The sequence below is a fragment of the Lissotriton vulgaris genome, unplaced genomic scaffold (genome assembly GCF_964263255.1).
Source record: "Lissotriton vulgaris unplaced genomic scaffold, aLisVul1.2 SCAFFOLD_1708, whole genome shotgun sequence".
Taxonomy (NCBI): Eukaryota; Metazoa; Chordata; class Amphibia; order Caudata; family Salamandridae; genus Lissotriton; species Lissotriton vulgaris.
Genome location: NW_028242080.1, coordinates 209,601 through 233,219, shown reverse-complemented (window position 1 = coordinate 233,219; position 23,619 = coordinate 209,601). Strand labels below are relative to the sequence as shown.

General features: G+C 47.3%; 1 protein-coding gene across 1 annotated transcript in view; it reads right to left on the bottom strand.

Annotated features, from left to right (window-relative positions):
• Positions 1 to 23,619, bottom strand: part of LOC147669070 (NACHT, LRR and PYD domains-containing protein 1 homolog) — a 210,103-nt gene that overhangs the window by 39,331 nt on the left and 147,153 nt on the right. The gene's annotated exons all lie outside the window — the stretch shown is intronic.

Sequence of the window (23,619 nt, the reverse complement as noted above, 5' to 3'; positions counted from 1 at the left end):
CAGCGGTACAAGGTTGGTCGGACTGCACTCTGCGAGAGCTCTGAGCTGTGTGGACAGGCTCAGCTGTACAGGGCTCAGCGATCTGGGTCTGCGAAGAAGAAAGTAAAGGGGCAGGGCCAGGAGCAGGATCAACAACAGGTGGGATGAACAGGTTACTGCTTAGTCCTATTTCACGTGTATACTCGTGAGACAAATTTGGCCAAAAAAAGGGGGAATAATAACTGAAGAAGCAGCACTAACAAAGAGGAAGTTGGCTACGTGTTGCTGGTGCTTGGAAACTAGACAGTGCATTAGGGGAGCTGTTCCCCGGTAGTGATAACACCCAGTTAGATTTAAGGTGTTTTGATGCATAAGGAGTGCTGCTGCACTCCACCAAGCAGAAAGATTGAAGGAGGCGAGCGAAAGGCACGCATGATTGAGAACCAGGGCGGAAAGTAGAAACCAGGAGAGCTGGGGGATTTATTGAGGCAAATTTGAGCAGCGTCTGAGGTGCACAGGACCATCTGGCTGCAGTCATACTTGGATCACGATGCCGGTGAAGGGTCAAGCAATCAGCCACTCGAGAACCTGAGTAGGCCAGCACCCAGGAAGAGACATAGGGCTGCATTGAGAGCGCCACAGAGGACGGCAGCCAAGAAAGGGTACAAGAGGACTGACCTGCCGCCTGTAGCTATCCCAGCGACTGCAGGAGCTAGCGGAGATGCCACCAACACAGCGACAAGGGGTGAGCATAATGGTACAATAGTACAGGAATGCTTAAAATCAATAATGCCATTGTTGATTAAAGGCTTAGGTGCACAGTTGCTAGGGACAGCATGCTCCCTACCTCAGGAGGGGGTATCTGGGCTACCATGGCACCTGGTAGATCCCGGCTGCACGCGATAGGAGCAATTGCAAGGGCAGATCACGCAGGAGACATTTGTGGGATTAGGGTCTCCTGTGGCAGCATGGGGCAGCGCAAGCACGACAAGCGACCCAGGACAGGCCTACCCCAGGACGCATACACTAGGCCTTTGCCAGGTCCAGCATCAATGACCACGAGAGCCACGGGGCTGGCAAGCCTTATACCCTTAGTGGTAAAAGAGAAGATATGGAGGAAGGAATTTATTGACATTTTCTGCTTATTAGAGATTCAATTAGAATGGCTGGACCTGACGGCGTGCAATAAAAAAGATGAGGAAAGGAGAAGGGAGCGGAAAGAAAGAAATTTTGATAATTGATTAGACGCATTTAGGATCATGGCCTGCAATATTGTTGAAATGTTCTCACGCTGTGCAGCAGACCTATGGTTGTACGAGGTCACATAGGCAATTCCCAGGGGATGCATGGTTAGAATACGATAAGGGCTTTAGACTAATAATGCAAACACATCCAGAAATGGAATGGAATGAGGAGGTTATGTTGCTTTCATTCACGAAATGGTGGTGGTGAAACATGGGCAGGGAAACGTGAGCATTCCTTTCAGGGTTATTTCTACAAAGGGAAGGGCAAGTCATTTCATAGGCCCAAAACATATAATACTTGGAAAACTCCAATCTGCTGGAAGTATGATTCTACAAGTGCACATGGGGTGCCTCTTGCAAATTCCAGCACATATGCTCCACGTGTGGTGGAGGACATTCAGCAGCAGGGTGCAAGAAGGAGCCACGAGGGGAGAAAAAAGAGAAAATAGAACAGACAAGAGAGGGTGGGGGGGACAAAATGGAGTACACAACTACAGGTTAACTGAGTCACCCATCAACACACAGCAACTCTGACAGCTAGCCAAAAAATATCACAACAAGAAAGATTTTGTTATACCATTTGAGGGTCCCCTACCACTGGGTTGCTCAAATGTCTTAAAATCTGCACTATAGCACCCAGAGGTGGTTCGCAAAAAGCTAGAGAAAGAAAAATCTCTGGGTAAATAGAGGGCCCCCTTCCTCTCCCGGTAACAAAGGGATTGTTAATTTCTCCCCTGGGGGTAGTTCCCAAGAAGGAACCGGGGCAGTTCAGACTCATCCACCACCTCACCTCTTCTTCCCTGAAGGGATGCTGTGAATGACGGAATCGGCGCTGAGGCATGTTCAGCGGGTTACGCTGCAATCGATGATGCCATCAACGTAGTAAGGCCACGGAGCCCTCATGACAAAAGCGGATATTGAGTCCGTTTCCGCCTCTTTCCGGTTCATCCCACAAGTTTCCACCTGTTGGGTATTCAGTGGGAGGGGGAAATATATTTTGACAAAGCAATGCCTATGGGGTGCACACTGTCCTGCGCATACATTGAACAATTTAGCACTTTTCTGGAATGGGCCCTGTATGACAGGCATCCCGCTAGGGGTAAACTACACTACCTCAATGACTTCCTGTTCAAAGGCCCTGCAAGGTCAGCAGATTGTGGGGACACCTTGGTAGCATTTCAAGAGTTATCCAGGGAGTTGGAGATTCTGCTGGCAGCAGAGAAAACCGTAGGCCCCTCAACCAAACTCACATTCCTGGGGATAGAGCTAGACTGAGTCGCAGTAATATCCAGACTTCCCGATGAGAAGGTGGGGGATTTCAGGGAGGAGTTAAGGGGCTTAGGCAGCCGGGAAAAAGCAACCCTCCACGAGCTCCAGCAGTTGATTGGCAAGCTAAATTTTGTGACCAGGGTCATTCATGTGGGCAGAGTTTTTACCAGGCGCCTCACACAGCTAACAGCAGGGCTCACTCACAAGCACCACCACGTCAGGCTGAGGGCAGGGGTCAAGAGGACCTGCTAATGTGGGATACATTCCTAGCAGAATGTAATGGTGTCCTGATATGGAGAGAGGGCTGGGTGTTATCCAAGCAGATAGCCCTGTTCACAGATGCAGCGGGTAGCACAGGTTTCGGGCTAATCCCGGCTGACGAGTGGTGTGAGGGTCAATGGCCAAACAGATGGCAAAAACAGGGCATCACCAACACCATCACATTTCTGGAGCTCTTCCCCATCGTAGTGGCCCTAACAGTCTGGAGGCAGAAACTGAGGAACATGAAACTGACGCTTTGGTCTGTCAACAAAGGGGTAGTTCAGGCAATCAATGGAGGCTCAGTCAGGTGCCCAGATATGCTCAGACTAATGCGTCAATTGGTTAAATGCAGTTGGAAGGGAAATAGATCTGAAGGCACGTCATGTACCAGGGGTGGAGAACGCAGTGGCGAATGCCCTTTCACAAGCAAAGATGAGCAGATTGAGGGAATTTTCACCTGGTGTGGATCATATTATGACCCCCTTCCCAGAGCAGTTATGGGACCTGGTGGGACAGACTTGTCAGTACTAGTGAACTAGGCCCTCGCCCCGGAAGCGGCCAAGCGCTACAAGAAATAGGCAGGGACAGAGACCCGTTCAAGCTCAGCCCGAACAAAACTAGGCCCAGGAAAATACTGATCCATTTTTTGACATAAATTAAAAGACGAAATATTGAGCAAGCCATTAAAAGTAAACACTTTGAGTGTGGAAGGATTTTCTTTTCAAATCCACTCTGACGTCTTTTCTATCACAGCATCGAAACAATGGGAGCTGGGGAAATTAATAGATCTCTTCAAACAATCAGTTGCAACAGCTGAGTTAAAATTCCCAGCAACGTTAAAGGTGATGTTTCATAATAAAATGAATGTTTTTAGAAGCGTAGAGGAAGCAGAGGCATTTTTACAGTCTATTTCTAATCAAGGAGATTGGGCAGCGTCCCGGCAACTCGCTTTGGTGCAAAAATGATTGATAATGAGTAATGACCAAACGATGAATAAGGTAGGCACAGAGAAGTGTATATATATGTGAATATTTTATTGTCCCGACCACAAAGGGAGATCTCATAGGCCAGAGTAGGGCCATAAGAGAAGGAGGGGGGGGGAGTTCTCCAGTGGACGGAGTTGTGCGTGGTGTTTCGTATGAACCCCTGCTCAAATTGTCTAAATATACAGACAGCTTAATTGCATTAACGGCGACTGCCACGGTTACCCAATCGACAACTGGAATTCTTCACAGTCCAGTATAAAAACGTGCAGATCTGCTCAAGTTACTGTGCAATCACCACCTAAGGCTTGCATTAAAGAGTCTGTGCTTTTCCTTGAAGTTTACCCTAGGGGCTACCTCTGCATTATTATTTGTCCTGATGATGGTCTGCTGCAACAGAGACCGAAACGTGGACCCTACACATCGTCTCCTAAGGACATTTTTGTTCTTCAGAGCTTCTGTTGACCAGTAATTGGTTTCAGAGGCTCCCCCTAAAATCAACGGAGATTATGTTCTGTTATGAATTGAGTTGTTGATTTTTTCATATATCTGTTCATGACTGTCTATGGGTGATCAAATCGCTTATCTGTTCCCCTTGAATTAACTTTTCTGAAATATAAAATAACATATATTTTCATATATACTAGGATTTCCGTGTGTTCTTTTAAATTAATTGAATGCTTAAACATTATAGTTGTCTTGTTGACACGCTTGAGTTAGATTGACAACAATACACTCCAGACTAACGCCTATGAATAATTTGAATCATTGTATTAACTAAATCCCTTGTAGACACTTTCTACCTCAGACCAAGTGGAATAACAGCAGGGGCTGGGCCCACAAAAAGAGCATCGGAGGCACGAAGAGATAACACAAGGTAGGGGGAGCCGCAGGAAGACGTAAGCCTCCCTGGCGGCGTGGCGGAAACAAAAGGTGTATTGGCTTGGTTATGACACACACCGACAGGGCGCTGTGTAGAAGGAGGACCACTCACTCTCGGATGCCTCACGGCTGGGTGAGTACGCCCGACGAAAAATCGGGGTAGCAAACGGATACGGCACTCGGAGCCCAGCCCCCGACAGACGGCAGGGCGCAGGAGAGACTAGCAAGGTAGCGAGTTGGGCCTGGCTCCGGGAAAAATGCTACACTCCCACATGCGAAGGGGCATGGAAAACAACAAAGAACAATCTACAAGCTGTCAGGGTGATTGATGACCATAGGATATGCAAATGAGCAAAAGACAAACAAGCGATTTATGGCCAGCCGATGATTTATGGCCGGTGATTTAGGATGCCCATGCAAAATGATTTATGACAACAGAACAATGACCGATTTGTGACAGAATGATTTATGACGTCCCGATGATTTATGACCACGATGTAGGACGCTGATTGATGATGACAACAAAACGATGACAGAATGACATATGATACCTGATGATTTATGACCCAGGATTTATGATGGCCAAATGACAATGATTGTTAACCTATTTTGATAATGTATGATAATGATTTATGACCCCGGCCCGAGAAGGTGTCCAGGAGAGTTGTACAAAGAGGATGTATGTAATGAGTAATAAACTGTGGCCAACAACCACCACAAAAACAATGACTGTTGGCTGTGTGTAGTAATACAGATGCACATGTATGGTAGGGTTCCTGGAATGGGCACAGTGAGGCTGTTATTGCAGAGGCCGCCCCTGAAGGGGGCCTCGAGGGCCGGTGCCGTAATGGCCGCCTGAGCCCAAAAAGGAACAGAGCCGGTTTGCGCTGGTCAGCGCCGCCGGGCGAAAAGGCCGAGGCAAGGCCTCTCCTCCCCCTCCCCAAAAACAAAGGGAAGAGGAAAAGGGGGAGGGGGATATAAGGGAACGCTCCCCATGGGCAGCTCACCTTTTGCATCAGGGAGCAGGGGGAGCGGCACCAACGTTTTCGAGTCCCACCCACCCACACCTACAACAGCAGCGTCACAGTGCTGGCAGGGATGGAAAGGACGAAGGGTGCAGCGAGTAGCGATGGAAACACACTGGGAGTACGGCCAGGCACTTTTGGATGCCTCACGGCTGAGTGCAGTAGGCTAACGAAAGGAGTAGCAAACGGAGATGGCACTCGCGGCCCAGCCCCTGCCGGTCGGCAGGGCACAAAAGAATCCAACATGGTAGCGAGCTGAGGCCTAACTCCGAGAAGAGCCTACCCTCATACGGAGCGCGGGGGGGGGCGCAAAGCCAACCCAACGGGATGAAAGGCGGAAACAAAATATGTATTGGCTTGGTTATGACACACACCGACAGGGCGGGTGTAGAAGGAGGACCACTCACTCTCGGATGCCTCACGGCTGGGTGTGTACGCCTGACGAAAAATCGGGGTAGCAAACGCATACGGCACGTGCAGCCCAGCCCCGACAAACGGCAGGGCGCAGGAGAGACTAGCAAGGTAGCGAGTTGGGCCTGGCTCCGGGAAAAGGCTACACCCCCACATGCGAAGGGGCATGGAAAACAACAAAGAACAATCTACAAGCTGGCAGGGTGATTGATGACCATAGGATATGCAAATGAGCAAAAGACAAACCAGTGATTTATGGCCAGCCGATGATTTATGGCCGGTGATTTAGGATACCCATGCAAAATGATTTATGACAACAGAACAATGACTGATTTGTGACAGAATGATTTATGACGTCCCGATGATTTATGACCACAATGTAGGACGCTGATTGATGATGACAACAAAACGATAACAGAATGACATATGATACCTGATGATTTATGACCCAGGATTTATGATGACCAAATGACAATGATTGTTAACCTATTTTAATAATGTATGATAATGATTTATGACCCCGGCCCGAGAAGGTGTCCAGGGGAGTTGTGCAAAGAGGATGTATGTAATGAGTAATAAACTGCGGCCAACAACCACCACAAAAACAATGACTGTTGGCTGTGTGTAGTAATACAGATACACATGTATGGTAGGGTTCCTGGAATGGGCACAGTGAGGCTGTTAGTGCAGCAGAGCTTCCATCAGCAGCTAAAAGAATTCGGAAACACCGGACCGTCAAAGAAAATGCCACAAAGGAACCCCAGGAATCTATGACGGAGGTGTGCGCACTGGAGCAAACGTGAAGATACTTTGGAAAGGGCAGCTCACGCACAGTTCAAAAAGTAATTAGTTTAACTGCTTCACAGCAATGTGATTCCTTGTGGCCATGGCAATGCGCACAGATGAACAATCAAGATACCTTAGTGACGCTGTGCAATAGACGACCCCAACCACACAAACGATGGAATACCACCCAGTCCAAAAGGGCTGGCATATGGTGAGCCCAATGGCTTTAATCCAAATGGGCTGGCAAATGGTGAGCCGAATTGCTTTAAAACCAAGTGTTCCTCCAAACGGTGTGTACCTAATGTTGAGATGTCCGAAGCATACCTCCCAAAACAAATTCTGTTTTTGACAGTAGAGGCGAAACCTAAACCGACACAGCGTGTCTTGTAAGCAGAGGCAAACAGTGACTAAGACCACACTGCTCCTGTGTGGCACCAGGCATGTTGACACTTAGTGTGTGTCTCAATTTTGGAACAGATAACAAACACAACTCTTTAGAGCAGGATGGAAGAAAGCTCCAAGGTAGCTTGTTAGAAGACCAGTAGTAAAAGTCAAACGCATAAGGCTGCAGGCTGCCAGGTAGTGAAGGACACTTGTGGGGCTGATCAGGGCGTTTACTTGAAGTTTCAGTTCCAGTTCCAATGTCTTTAGTAGAGTCCTTAGATCCTTAGCTCTTTAATGCACAGTCATCCTTCCTCAAAACGTAGGTTCCTTAAAATCGTCACCAAAATGTCACAAATGGATGATCCATAGACCAGGTGTACAAACAAGGTGACTTTATTCAGGCTTGGTTCCAGGTAGATGAGTAGGAGAAGATAAGTAGATAAAGCGTATCCCCACCAGGAGTAGTCTCCCTGCTGCTCAGCCTGCATTCACCAACTGATCCTGCACACACAACCAGGCACCCAAGCATTCCGTGAGGTCATCACACATTCCAGCTGAGCAGTAGGGAAGAGACAAGAAGTAGTTTATGACAGCTAGCAAGGGGTGTCAGAGGTAGTCTACGAGGCTGGGATGATGTGATCATATTTGTTCAGACCACTGATGTAATATGAACTTAAGGGGTGTTGTGTGGAATCAGGCAAGCCATGAAGCAGGACATTGCCATCACCCACATGTATGAGTTTTGAATGGAAACTCAAAAGCCACTTTCTGGGAGGAATGGTTTTTACTTTTTACAGTAGAGAGAGCTGGTCCCAGTCTGACTTATTTTTCTCGGCAATATGTTCCTTGAGGGTGAGATTGATTTTCAGGGTAAATCTAAGTGCCTTAGTGTTGGGGAAAGTTGGAATTCACATCTATTCATGCCGATGAGCAAATCTTTGACTAGTTGTTGCTTTTTGTTCTTGGTGAATAGCACTAATTTTGATTTGATGGGGAAGAGCTTGATGTAGGTGCTGGCCATCCAGGTATGGTGCTTTAGGTATTGGGCGTCTGAAGTTGTTGGATATGGCCGGTTACCCCAAACGTTTTGCCTTCCTTCTCCTATTTTTCTGACCTTGTTTTTGTTGGCTTCAGGACTCTGGGCACAGGGCTGGACTGGTTGTAGTGGGCACCGGGCATTTTCCCAGTGTGCCGCCAGGTGGAGGCCAGTTTTGGACACCAGAGGGGCCGTTTTTGTTACAGAGGGCTAGCAATATCGGTCACCTGTAACAAAAACAGCTGCAGAATTTTACATTCACATCTCCCCCATGCCCCTCTCCGCAGCTGAGTGACTGACTGACTGAAGTATTTATTAAGCGCACTTATGCAGTGGCGTCTTGGCGCTGCAGGGAGGGTAAGGCAACTGCTAGATGACTAGGGCGTAGTGAACAGTCAGGTCTTTAATGCCTTTCTGAAACAGCTCTTATTTGATTGTAGGCGAAGCTTAATGGGCATGGTGTTCCATAGCTTAGCTGCCTGATGGGAAAAAGACTTGCCACCCCAGCGTGGTCTCCATATTCTCGCGATGGTAATCAATCCCAAGCCAGCAGATCTTAATGTACGGCTAGGGACATAGGATGGAAAGAGAGCTTTCAGGTCCTCGGCTCCTCCTCCAACTACTGTTTTGTGAACTAGACAGAGGGCTTTGAACTGTACTCTCTGACGGACTGGGAGCCAATGGAGTTGGCGTTTGGCCTTAGATGTTGGATGGCGCTTTCGGAGGTCCAGCAGTACTCTTGCCACGGCATTTTGCAGTGACTGTAGTTTAGAAAGCTGCCTTTCACCCATTCCTAAGTACATAGCGTTACAATAGTCGATGCAGGAGAGAACTAGAGCACCGACCACTGTTTTCCTTAGTGTGGGTGGGATCAGGGGCAGTATTTTTCTAAGGGTTTTGATGGTAAAGAAGCATGCAGATGTCACTTGATTTACTTGTGAGGTGAGAGTAAGATCTTTATCTATCCAGAAACCTACGTTTCTGACTTTTTATGCAGGCACGGGGCAAGTACCTGCCTCTGGGGGCCACCAAAGTTGGCTCCAGATGGAGGTCTTGTGTCCAAACTCAAGCACCTCTGTTTTTTCGGTGTTTAGTTTTAGGAAGTTCTTATTCATCCAACTCTTTATGTTTAAGAGGTAGTTTCTAAACTGTTCCACAGTGATTTCAATCGTTTGCGTGAGTGATACCATCAGTTGTGTGTCGTCAGCATACAACACCAATTTCAGGCCATGTGCTTTTATCAGTGAGGCTAGCGGGGTCACATAAAGATTAAAAAGGGTAGGGGAGAGTGCCGAGCCCTGTGGGACCCCACACGGAAGAGAGAATTCTTCCGACTGCAGGCCTTCCCAATAGATTTGTTGGATTCTATTATCTAGAAAAGATTTTAGTAGGGTCAGGGCATTGTCTCTGACTCCTACTGATGCTAGTCTATTGATCAGGACCCCATGGTTAACAGTATCAAATGCTGCTGTTAGATCCAGCAGTATCAGCACTGCTCTGCCTCCCTTGTCCATGGTTCTACGAGCTTCCTCTGTGGCTATTATTAGAGCTGTCTCAGTGGAGTGACAGGCCCTAAAGCCAAGTTGGGTATTGTCAAGGATATTGTTGAGGTTAACAAACTCCTTTAATTCCTGATATAAGGCTTTTTCTAATATTTTAGTTGGTAGAGGAAGACAGGATATAGGACGATAACTTTTTGTCTCCCCTGGATCAAGGGAATCCTTCTTCAGGATAGGTCTGATGCTAGCCTTTTTACACTTTTGTGGAAAGACACCAGATTTAATTATCACGTTGAGGAGCGGAGTTAAGATCTTGCTAATTGTTTCTGGGGCCAGATGAAATATGTAGGGGGGCAGGGGTCTAGAGGTGATCCCGACTTGGCTTGTATTATCATCTTAGAGATCTGGTCTTCCTCAAGGTGGGAAAATTAGGATAAGCAGTTTTGGGGGACTTCTGTTGGTTCCCTGTTGATGTTACTTCCTGAGTCGGATACCTCATGAAGCTCATTATAGACATCATGGACCTTTTGTTGGAAAAACAAGGCTATCTTATCTACAAAGTGTTAGTCTGGGACTAATACTATGTCCCTCGGACATTTGAGTAAGCTTGACACAGTTTTGAATAGCTCCTTAGAGGAGTTTGCGGCCTCATGAATTTTAAGAGTAAAGTAGGTCGATTTGGTTTGTATTATCATTAATTTATACTCATTTAGGGCTTTTGTGTACTCCTTTCTATGGGGTGAACTGTAATCAGATCTCCAGATCCGTTCTTTGTGCCTGCAATTAATTTTCAATTGCTTGACTTCCGGCGTGTACCAAGGTGAGGTGGCTGATTGTCTCCTAGGTTTCTTACTTTCTTCCGGGGCTACTTCATTTACTGCCTTGTTTATCCAGAGGTTGAGTTTATTTGCCCCATCATTGCTATCATTAAATGAGGGGGGATTGTTTGACAGGATCTTGGCTAGACCTTCCCTCTGAATGCATTTCCATGGCCTAGTTGCAGCTAGTATAGGGCGTGTCCTGCGACCGCAGGTTTGTGTTGTGTATTTTATTGTAAAGTGGATAGCCGTGTGATCTGACAATGGAACTGGTAAGACCGACGTCACTTTTATATTATCGTTATTCGTAAAAATGCCGTCCAAGGTGTGGCCGGCTTGATGGGTAGGTTTGGCGATCAACTGCTTCAGCCCAAAGCTATGGAGGTTGTCAGCCAGAGACAAAGTGTCAGAGTCCCTGTTATCTTCCAAATGGAAGTTAAAATCACCTCAGACTGACAATTCAGCTAGCCTGATTGAATTGCCAGGGCCTGTTTGCGTTGCCTGTCCAGCCCTTTCTGGGCACTTTACCATTGCTGAAGAGTGCTAAAGTGCATGTGCTTTCTCCTCTAAATATGTTATAATTGGTTTACACCTGTTTGGCATGTTTAATTTACTTGTCAGTCCCTTTTAAAGTGGTATACCATATACCTAGGGCCTGTAAATTATATGTTACTAGTGGGCCTGCAGCGCTGATTGTGCCACCCACAGAAGTAGCCTTTCAAACCTGTCAAATTGAATTAAATGAATGTCTATTTGGATAAACAAAAATATCCGTAAAAGTTCAACAAATAAAATTTGCAAAGAACTTAATGAAACAATTCATACTAAAATTCACAGAAAATAGTCTCATGACATGAAGAAGTTAAATAAACAAACCCAAAACCTCAAGATACCCTTTTCATAACTTAAAGGGTCCAGGCATAGCAGCTGTTTCCTTCCTTGGATGGCATAAGAAGCATAGATAGAAACTCAATGGCCTAGGTTCACATTGTCAAGGTTATGGATAAGGTAAAAAGGTTCTTTATAGTAAAATAAATCCATTTTAAACACAATTGATGCAATAGTAGTTTCCTCAGATCAATATAAAATGTAAATGCAGTGTAGACTTGTTGGACTTACCACCACTTGGGTTTTTGGGTAGAGGGTAGCTTTTGTGAACAAAAGCCCATCTCGGGAAAAGCAACCAAAAAGTGCAGTGTGCCTACTGCCAATCTTGTTAGATAAAATCTATGTTGAATGTTCTACACTAGAGTGAGATAGCAATGGGAACTTGGTTGTGTGGGACTTGAGGTATATTGACACAGTCGGATTAACACTCTCTCTATTTTCCCTATCAGCCATTTGTTTCCCAATCAAGACTGTTTTTTAATTTTTCTTACTAAATTGTAACACTCCATCCGGATCCTCAATGTTCATTTTCCCATCCAAATCCTTTAACAAACTGTTTACATATGCCTACCATGGTATTCTTGCTCTATATTCCAAAGTAAGACAGTCTGTTATCAGTCTGTTATCAATTCGTTGGTGAATTCAGTGCTCTATTCACTCTATATATTATGCCAGAGTGTAATGGGACATATCTGCAAGATGTCCTCTAAATAGGGGACAGCTAATTCCTTTTGAGCTACATAAGAGCAGGCTGAACAGGGCACAGCTAATAATCTGCATAAAAAAGATTTTCCTAAGTCTGCAATAATTCACAGTGTGTCAGGCCCCACAAGGGGGCACCATAGATTACACTAGAAATACATTTACTTCTGTTTATGGTTAACAGCTTTCTAATGGGCTTGTTTCCCAATTTTTTATGCAAATCTAAAAAGGGCTGCTGAGGATCTGATAAATTTTAGTTTTGCTTGGTCCCACATATGTCCCCCATTGCTAAAAACATTCCCATCTAAATAAGTAAAACTTTCTGTTACAGCAAATGCTACTCCCTTGATAAACTGAGTTTTCATCTTGGGTCTCCCTTTCCCACACATCATGGTAAAGGTTTTTTAAAATTAATTTTCAAAGCGTTGTCCTCCATGTACTTGGTAAAACTGTCAATCAAGAGGTGGAGGCCATTACCAGCTCTAGAGATCAAGACAGTGTCACCTGCACATAGAGGTACCGGTGTTGGACGTTGACCTACTTTTGGGGTGTCTGCATTAATCCTTTTCAAAAACTCATCAACTCCATTGTTAAATAGAAAAAATAAAGGGGAGGCAAGAACATAGCCCTGCCAAATTCCTAGAATAATTTTAAAACTAGGTTTGACTTCTCCCCTAGACCCATAGCGTACCCTTGATGTTAACTGTGCATATAGCTGTGACAGAAAGTTCACAATATAAATGGGGGCCCCAGTAGTTCACATCTCAATGGATGCCTTGTCTGAGGGCTGCCACTGCAGTGCTTGTGTGTAAAGTTTACTTGTACCTTGACTTACCCTTTAAAACTACTTGCCAGGCCTTAAACTCCCCTTTTAATACATATACATCACCCCTAAAGTAGGCCTTAGGTAGCCCTAAGGACAGGGTGCTATTTAAGTAAAAGGTAGGACAACCTTTTAAGTTGTAATTCCTGATCAGAAAGGAGTAGCTTTATCATGTTTCATATGTTTGGAATGGCAATGGTAAAGTTGGATTTAACATTACTATTTTAGAAATGCCACTTTTAAATAGTGGACATTTCTCTGCTCTTACTGCTCTGTGTGCCTTGCAGCCTGTCTCCAATACACGTCTGGGCTAAAACTACACTTCGTGCATTTCCTTCCTCTAGACAGCCACAGCACAGGAAGGGCTGGGTGTGATAGGAAACTCATCTGCATTCATCTGCCTTTTGATAGCCTTCCTGGGCAGGAAGGGTGAGAGGGGAACTCACACTAACACACGATTAGGTTGTGTCCTGTCCCCACACAAAGAACTGATTTCACCCCACAGATAGCAGTCAGGACAAGGTTGAAAGAGATTCTTGCACTTGAGCTGCTTTGAAGTCACTCCCTACATCAAAGGCACATTTGGGTGTAAGCACTAGAGCTCTGGACCCACCAAATCAATATACTACTGGAGCTGGGAAGAACTCTGCTGGAGTAAAGAAAGCTGTGGTGTTAAGATTTCTACTTTGCCTTGTCTGACTGTTCCAAGTAATTCCTTTGCTTTGCCGAGATGCCTTGCTGCCAGCTGATCTCTGCATTGCTAAGGACAAAGACTGCACCCATCTCACTTGGACCCAGAGTGACTCCAAGGGCTTGATGGCTTGCCTCCTGTTCTTTTAAAGGCTCAGGGGCACAAAAGACCTTCCTGCAATCCTGCTGGTCCTCCTGAACTCTGCCTCTGCGAGTCCTACTTTTGCCTAAGGTGTCCCTCTAGCCCCGGACCTCAGATGTGGGTTCAGCAGCTGTTTTTGTGAAAAACTGAAACATAGTTGGGCTGAAAAAATGCTTTTATCGAGTTCTCTGTGCACTGTACTGTTTGAGTTAGCATTCGCTGCACCATTTTGTATTAGGCCACCAATTTAAGCTATGGTCAAAACTTGTTACTTGCAAATATTGCTTTGTGTGAAGTCAGCATTAGCAGCTCCATCTTTTTTTATTTTTATTTATTTGAGTTTTATATAACGCTGGCTAGACCCGGAGGTATCAGAGCGCTTTACATAGGGTTCCACAAAGTTACAAAATTACATCAGTTACTAGGAAAACATTTCAAGAGCGTAAAGACGTGATAAATTGATTTTTAGGAGGGATAGGGGCTAGAGTAAAGGGGTAGGAGGGAAATAGCGAGGAGAGACGAGGGAGAGTCTGCCCAAAGTCCGGCTGGGTAGGTGAAGGCCAGGGGGAAGTCCACAGCCCATCTCCTTTATAGCTATCAGGTAGCTCCACCGGGCATCGGCCAAATAGCAAGGTCTCAACTGGAAAACATTTAAAAATCATGGGGGACGACAAATGGAGCACAGAAGGGGAAAGGGGGTAGGGTAAAGGTGTGGGAGGGAGAATGCAAAGGCGAGACGAAGAAAGGTCTGCCCAAAGTCCGGCTGGGTAGGTGACGGCCAAGGTGGCCATCTCCTTTATAGCTATCAGGTAGCTCCACCGAGCATCGGCCAAAAGACTAGGTCTAGCGATTAACATAAGGAAATATTGTGTTACAAATTACAAAAATTATCACATTAATTACAGAGAGGTTACAAATTCAATACAGGAGTTATTAGCGACCATGAAAAACAAGATCCACAGAAAAGAGAGGGGGAAAAAAGAAAAAGAGCAGGGAGTTCACGGGAGGGAGTCAGAAGCAGAAAAAGATACGAGACATAAGACCGAGATCCGGCTGGGTAGGTGACGGCCATAGCGGTGTGCCAGAGCATGTCTCCCCTATAGCTGTTGGGGAAGCTCCACCGGGAATTGGTCATACATTTCTGACTCCGCCGTATAAAAATGAGAATGAAAAAGGGACCAAGAGTCAGCAGCGGACAGAGAGACAAGACATAAGTCTGAGGTTTGGCTGGGTAGGTGACTGTCATAGTGCTGTGCCAGAGCCTGTCTCCCCTATAGCTGTCGGGACAGCTCCACCGGGAATCGGTCATACATTTCGGACTCTGCCGGATAAAGATGAGAATCAGGAAGGGACCAAAAGTCTAGAGTCCAGAGACGGGCTGGTGGAGCTGGTGAGGGTGGTAGGATATGAAGGGGAGTGCAGCTGGGCAACCATCTTAAGGTCAGGCAAATCGAGTCTGTTGATCTCCAAAACTCTGTAGGTGGCGTTGTCTCTAGATCTTAGAATTGTTTCCTCAACTAAGCCATCGGACTCCCTTGTCAGATGGGACACCTTCCCATACCGGTGAAAATGCATTGGTGGGCACCATTTTAGAGTCAGGCTCTAAGGGTTCCGCTTAGAAAGTAAGTGCCAAGTTTACTGGGGGTTAAATTATTCGCCAGCAAGATCTCAAACCCAAGTTCAGGTCGTGAAAGGCTGTTTTATGATTGTGATTGTGAGGAAGCCCTGTCTAACTTTTCTGCAAAGGGTTAAGGCACCATGAATAGTCTTACTTTACTTTCCATGATCAGGTTTACTCCTGAAAAACTGTCACAAGGCTGGTCTTGCCTCTTCATTTTGGACTTCCTATTGTACACTAAGGGGCAGATTTACATCTGTGTTAAGCCGCCATCTTGCTGCTGTGATTGCATATAATATGTGCTTTCTGTTCACACTGTTATTGGTATGCCTCACACCCCAAGGCCAGATCTCTTTGGCTAATGAATACACTGTCTTGTTAGTGCATACCTTTCCCACTAGATAGAGGTTTTCTTCCTCCTCCTGGCAGTGGGTACGGGTAGAATCACCTTCACATAGAGATAGAGTGTGCCCATCTGCAGGATCGAAACTCATCCTAATGTACTCCTTTGTTTTATCGGTTACCGAGAGGAAAAACCCAAGGTGGGCAGGTGTTACTTGACTAGGAATTCTTACATAATGCTATGTGATACCCATGATCATCAGTCCCCTCTGGATCAATCCCAGGAGGCTGGTCAGACTGGACTCCACTCGAGTGTACCTTCAAAAAATATCTTTGGTTTGTATTCTTTACTGTCTGACCGACTCTTCATTTGTGTGGAAGGCTGAGAGGTGGTCGCTAGTGACCCGGGTGCCCCTAAATGGGCCACTTCCGTCAGTTGGTGCCCGAACCGTGACTCCATCGGGTTGACCCATCCTTGCCCGCGGACGGGTGAGGAGGTCGGGCCACGTCAGGTCGGATCAGCGGACCGGGGATTCCTGCATGAGAAAATCTTGTACTCTCAGCTGCCCCATCTGTCTGACCGGGTGGTGCCTCATCCAGTGATCATCCCGACTGGGGTCCTGAAAGGCAAAACCCTTTGATTTAACCGTTTTGTCCGAAGAGTCGGCAGTGGAGAATAACTTTGTTTTGACATGTGTGCATCAGGTGAGTTTTCTTTGGTTCTTTTGGAATATGGCGCCATTTTGGTTTGCATTTGATACGGTCTGAGGATCGTTCTTTGGAAAGTGCTTATGCTTTGGTTTGGTACTTAGCAAAACCAAAGGGGATGATGGAGGGAGTGTTGAACAATGCAAGCACTCACCCCCAGTCAACTGATCTGGGTTCAATTCATCATCATTCTTTAGCTCACTCCGCCAACCCAGTTCAGACATGGCCATATGCAAATCAGTCTGACCCTGTGCCTCATGGGAACAGTCCAGCCCAAACTGCTAAGCCATGTCTTCCCTGGACCGGAAACAAGCCTCCTGGGACCGGTTTCTGGCTAATCAGCCATCATCATCCAGGCTAGCTTGAATCCAGTGGCAAAGTGAGCAAGGGACCCACGTCTGGGCATACCCTGCCAACTTAGGGCGAACAAAGCAAAACCAAAGGGGATGATGGACGGAGTGTTGAACAATGCAAGCACTCACCCCCACTCAACTGATATGGGTGTAATCCATCATCATTCTTCAGCTCACTCCGCCACCCCAGTTCAGACATGACCATATGCAAATCAGTTTGACCCTGTGCCTCATGGGAGCAGTCAAGCCCCAACTGCCAAGCCATGTCTTCCCTGGACCGGAAACAAGCATCATGGGACCGGTTTCTGGCTAATCAGCCATCATCAGCCAGGCTAGCTTGAATCCAGTGGCAAAGTGAGCAAGGGACCCACGTCTGGGCATACCCTGCCAACTTAGGGCAAACAAAGCAAAACCAAAGGGGATGATGGACGGAGTGTTGAACAATGCAAGCACTCACCCCCACTCAACTGATCAGGGTGTAATCTATCATCATTCTTTAGCTCACTCCGCCACCCCAGTTCAGACATGACCATATGCAAATCATCAACTGATCTGGCTTTAATCCATCATCATTCTGTAGCTCACTCCACCACCCCAGTTCATGGCTTGGCAGTTCGGGCTGGACTGTTCCCATGAGGCACTTGACACAGTCTGAGGACTGTTTCTTTGGAACAAGAGCTTGAATTTATTTGAGTCCGCCGGCAGGGCGCTGGGGCACAATATCGCTGCAAATTGCTTGATCCCGCTGGCGCAGGGCGGCAAAGTCATCTTCTGCTGTTCTGGCGACTGTCTGCTGTAGCACCGCCTCCCTTCTCTTGCCCAGCCCGGGCACAGTGCTCTGGCTACTGCACTTAGTTCTCAGGGTCAGCCGAGCTGTGCTTCCAGAACGGGCCAGATATTACGTCCCGTGACTCTCCGTTAGTAACCGGTTTTCCCCAGCTGCGTTAGGGAACCGGGAATGGGCCGCATTACAAAACTTAGGAACGGCAATGCCTGATGGACACACTCGAGCGTCCTATCCAGCTGCCATCTTGGCCACGACCCCCCACCACTCCAGTTTAGATCCAGCCATATGCAAATCAGTCTTGACCCTGTGCCTCATGGGAACACTCCAGACCGAACTGCCAAGCCAAGTCCTCCCTGGATCGGAAACGAGCATCCTGGGACCAGTTTCTGGGTATTACCCTTGACCAGCCAGGCTAGCTTGAATCCAGTGGCACAGTAAGCAAGGGGCCCACGTCTGGGCATACCCTTCCCACTTAGGGTTAAAACTGCTATTCAAACAAATGATGGACGGAATGCTGAATAAATTATACATTCACCCAAGTCAAGAGATCTGGGTTAAATCCATCAATCATTTGCTCACCATGCCACCACAGCTTAGACCCAGCCATATGCAAATCAGTCTTGACCCTGTGCCTCATGGGAACAGTCCAGACCAAACTGCCAAACCAGGTCCTCCCTGGACCAGGAACAAACATCCTGGGACCAGTTTCTGGGTATCACCCTTTATCAGCTAGGCTAGCTAGAATCCAGTACCACAGTGAACAAGGGCCCACGTCTGGTGCATACCCAGCCCACTTAGGGTGAAAACTGCTAAGCCAACAAATGATGGTAATAATGCTGAATAAATCATACATTCATCCCCAGTCAAGAGATCTGGGTTAAATCCATTGTTCTTTTGCTCACCATGTCACCCCAGTATAGACCCAGCCATACACAAATCAGGCTTGACCCTGAGCCTCATGGGAACACTCCAGAACGAACTGCCAAGCCAGGTCCTTCCTGGACCAGAAACAAGCATCCTGGGATCGGTTTTTGGGTATTACCTTCATTAGCCAGGCTAGCTTGAATCCAGAGGCACAGTGAGCAAGGGACCCACGTCTGGGCATATGCATCCCACTTTGTGTGAAAGCTGCTATCAAACAAATGATTTACGGAGTGCTGAATAAATCATACATTTACTCCCAGTCAAGAGATCTGGGTTGAATCCATCGTTCTTTTGCTCACCATACACCCCAGTTTAGACTCAGCCATACGCAAATCAATCTTGACCCTATGCCTCATGGGAACAGTCCAGACCAAACTGCCAAGCCAGGTCCTCCCCGGCTCTTCAGTGCTAATGCAGCCTGTTTTTGGTAAGACTGGGTCATGCCCCGTACCGTTGTCTCTTAGGCTCCCCAATGCTCCAACGGCCATACTAGGCCTGGCGCAGGACTCTTCTTTGGCGGTTTCATGATGGCCACCCGCGATTTTCGCAGTGCTCTGCTGATCCCGATGTTGGGGCTACCAGGCATGTTGCAAGTGCTGATTGATAGTGGGCCTGATGCCCTGTGTCTGCCGTTATGACTGCTGCCCAAAGCTCACCTCTCACTTTGGCAAGAACATCTCCGGTCTGCGTGTCACGGGCTGCGGCAGCTTCACCTCCGCCGATCGAAAAGATGAGTGACTCCTAGGAGCCGTGTCAGGCGACCACCATTTGTCTCGCTCGCCCTCTTGGTTTGTATTCTCTACTGTCTGACCGATTCTTTATTTGTGTGGAAGGCTGAGAGGTGGTCGCGAGTGACCCGGGTGACCCTGAACGGGCCACTTCCGTCAGTTGGTGCCCGAACAGTGACTCCATCGGGTTGACCCATCCTTGCCTGCAGACGGGTGAGGAGGTCGGGCCACATCGGGTCAGATCGGCGGACCAGGGATCCCTGCATGAGAGAGTCTTGTACTCGCAGCTGCCCCATCTGTCTAATCGGGTGGTGCCTCATCCAGTGATCATCCCGACTGGGGTCCTGAAAGGCAAGACCCTTCGGTCTGACCATTTCGCCCGAAGAGTCGGCAGTGGAGAATAACTTTGTTTTGACCTGTCTGCATCAGGTGAGTTTGCTGTGGTTCTTTTGGAATATGACGCCATTTTGGTTTGCATTTGATACGGTCTGAAGACCGTCATTTGGAAAAGCGCTTATACTTTGGTTTGGTTCTTGACACGGTCTGAGGGCTGTTTCTTTGGGACCAGCGCATGAATTCATTTGAGTCCAACAGTAGGACGCTGGGGCACACGATCACTGCAAATCGCTTGATCCCACTGGTGCAGCGCGGCAAAGTGCTCTTCTGCCGTCTGGTGACTGTCCGCTGTAGCACCGCCTTCCTACTCTTGCCCGACCACCACACTCCGGCTGCTCCACTTGGTTCTTGGGGTCAGCCGAGCCATGCTCCCAAAACTGGCCAGATCTTGCGTCCCGTGACTCTCCGTTAATGCCCCATTCTTCCCAGCTATGTTTGGGAATCGGGAATGGGACGCATTACAAATGGAGAGACACACTCGAGTGTCCTATACAGCTGCCATATTGGCCACGCCCCCCTGCCACTCTAGTTTAGACCCAGCCATACGCAAATCAGTCTTGACCCTGTGCCTCATGGGAACACTCCAGAATGAACTGCCAAGCCAGGTCATCCCTGGACCAGAAACAAGCATCCTGGGACCAGTTTCTGGGTATTATCCTTCATCAGCCAGACTAGCTTGAATCCAGAGGCACAGTGAGCAAGGGACCTACGTCTGGGCATATCCATCCCACTTAGGGTGAAAACTCCTACACATACAAATGATGGACGGAATGCTGAATAAACAATACGTTCACTCCCAGTCAAGAGATCTGGGTTTAAATCCATTGTTCTTCTGCTTACCATGCCACCCCAGTTTAGACCGAGCCATATGCAAATCAGTTTTGACCTTGTGCCTCATTTGAACAGTACAGACCGAGCTGCCAAGCCAAGTTCTCCATGGACCAGAACCAAGCATCCTGGGACCGGGGTCTGGGTATTACTCTTCATCCGCCAGACTAGCTGGAATCCAGTGGAACAGTCAGAAAGGGACCCACGTCAGGGTATACCCATCCCACTTAGGGTGAAAACTGCTAAGCAAACAAATGATGAACGAAATGCTGAATAAATCATACATTCACCCCCCAGTCAAGAGATTTGGGTTTAATCCATCATTCTTTTGCTCACCATGCCACTCCAGTTTATACCCGGCCATATATATGCAAATCAGTCTTGACCCTGTGCCTCATGGGAACAGTCCAGACTAAACTGCCAAGCCAGGTACTCCCTGGACCGGAAACAAGCATCCCGGAACCGGTTTCTAGGTGTTACCCATCATCAGCGAGGCTAGCTTGAATCCAGTGGCACACTGAGCAAGGGACTCATATCTGGGCATTCCCATCCCACTTAGGGTGAAAACTGCTACGCAAACAAATGATGGACGGAATGCTGAATAAATCATATATTCACCCCCAGTCAAGAGATCTGGCCTAAATCCATCGTTCTTTTGCACACCATGCCACCCCAGTTTAGACCCAGCCATATGCAAATCAGTCTTGACCCTGTGCCTCATGGGAACAGTCCAGACCAAACTTCCAAGCCAGGTACTAACACAACTGGTGTTTTACACATTTTCTACAAAATAAAATGGCTCTGCATTGTTGACTGACTTTAAAACAGTTTTGGTAACTGTGCCTGCCTACTTTAATTATTGTTTTTAAACTTGTTTGGTGCAGTATCAATGGTTTTCATTGCTTTAGGTAGTGCTGTGCCTGCCCTCCTTCGAAGGTGCTAAACATGAATAACAGGACTCCGTATTCAAGCGAGCTGCACTGTTGCCGTGCTCCAGCACCCTACTTGGGAGCAGATCTGCTTTCCAACCTGTGAGAGTAATGGGTTTTGTAGGACTTTATAGGAGTAATACTCTTACCATGCCCTGACACAGAATATCTCAAAACAGGTAACGGAAAGATTAATTGGGTGGTTTACAGTTAGGCAACCAGGCTACTGAATAGCAAACTTGACCATGTACGCTTTCTGCGAAACTGAAGGTCTGTCTACCCTATTTAGGGTCAGGAGGAGAGTCAGCTTTCCATTAATGGAGTCCCATTGGCTCTAATGATGAAAAGCTAGCACAGACAGACAACAGAGTAGGGGGTTGGCGGAGTGAAGCCATCACAACGTCCACTCTATTTAGAGTGGACGGCCTGACTTGGAAACTTTGGGAGTTTGTTTTTTGAAAAACAAACAATGTTAAAAGTTGGTTGGACAGCCAGCAAAACCAACCAAGGCCATCCCTCCACTAATTGTACCTTGGAGGGAACTGCTGTGACTGCGGTTTGTTTCAAGATACTGAGATGACCGCTTTGCTGGGGTTCGTCTCTATATAGGACATAATACCATCCATCAAGGTGGAGAAGGACTTAGGGCCAGATTCATCAATCAAAATTGCGATCCCAATAGCTGCGAATTAGCTATTGCGATCGCAATTTAAAGAACCGCAATTCATGAAAATCAAACAGACAATTTTGCGAATTCCCAAAATCGATTTTGCGAAATCGCAATTAAAATCGCAGAATCTAGGTGGAACCCCCTTAGCGAATCGCAATTTGCGAGAAATCAATGATTCTGCGAATAAAATTGTGAAATCGCTAAATAATTGCAAACCAATTTCATCAAAAATCGCTAATTGCGAGAAAAAAAAAACTCGCTATTTGCGAGGCGCAATTTAAGGAGAACCCAAAGCAGGTGGTAACCATGAAGTCAATTAAAAAAAAAGTAAACATTCCTCCAAAGTAGCCACAGGTGCGGCCCTGACCAAACACACTTAAGGAGACACAGTAGGAGCATGAGGACATTCACAATGCCAGGACTCTACATGGTGGTTAGGCGAATTTTCCGCCAGCGGATCACACTTTTGGGCCAAACTGAGGAGCAAATCTACTCAAAGTACCAGCTGAATGGGGCAATGATTACTAAGCTCATCCGGGACCTTGACCCCCTGATGCAGCACCCAACAAGGAGGACCAATGCCGTGCCCACCCATGTCCAGGTCTTGTGCAGCCTGCACCTCCTGGCCTCGCGAAGCTTCCAGGGGATAGTTGCCGTTGCAGGGGGGATCTCCCAGAGAACCATGTCCCGCTGCCTAAGGAGTTTCCTGGAGGCCATGCTGACCCGGCTACACCATTACATAACATTCCCTACCACCCAACAGGACTTGAATCAAACCAAGCTACAATTCTACAACATTGCACAATTCCCCCATGTAATCGGATGCATTGACTGTACCCACATCCACATCTGCCCACCTGCAGAAACAGAATACATGTACCGGAACCGCAATTGCTACCACTCACTGAATATCCAGATGGTGTGCAACGCTAAGACATTCATCACGGACATAGTGGCACAATACCCGGGAAGCCCACATAACTCCTTCATATTCCGGCACAGCGGCATGCACACATGACTGGCCAGGGGAGACTTTGGCGAAGGACACCTTCTAGGTAAGTACACATGCCAACAAACAGTACATTGCGACCATGTAGCTGCACATGACAGGCACTCACCCTCTGCTCCTTTCATTCAGGTGACAGGGCCTACGGTCTCTGTGAGTACCTCCTCACCCCATACCTCAACCCTGCCACACCACAGCAACGGCGTTACAATGCTGCACACATCCGCACAAGAAATTGCATTGAGCGCACATTTGGGCTTTTGAAGAGCAGATTCTGCATACTACACAAGACTGGTGGGGCCCTCAAATACCAGCCCGATGTCTGCTGCCGCATCGTGGCCGTGTGTGCAATACTCCACAACATTGCTACCAAGCGGAGGATACCTGTAGAGATCTCTGGCAGTGAGTCGGAAGGGGACAACCGCCCACCTGCACATGTGCGTCATGCACGCGGGGAGAATCCTGCTGAAGGACACAGGCGTCGCAACCAAATCACAATGAACTGTTT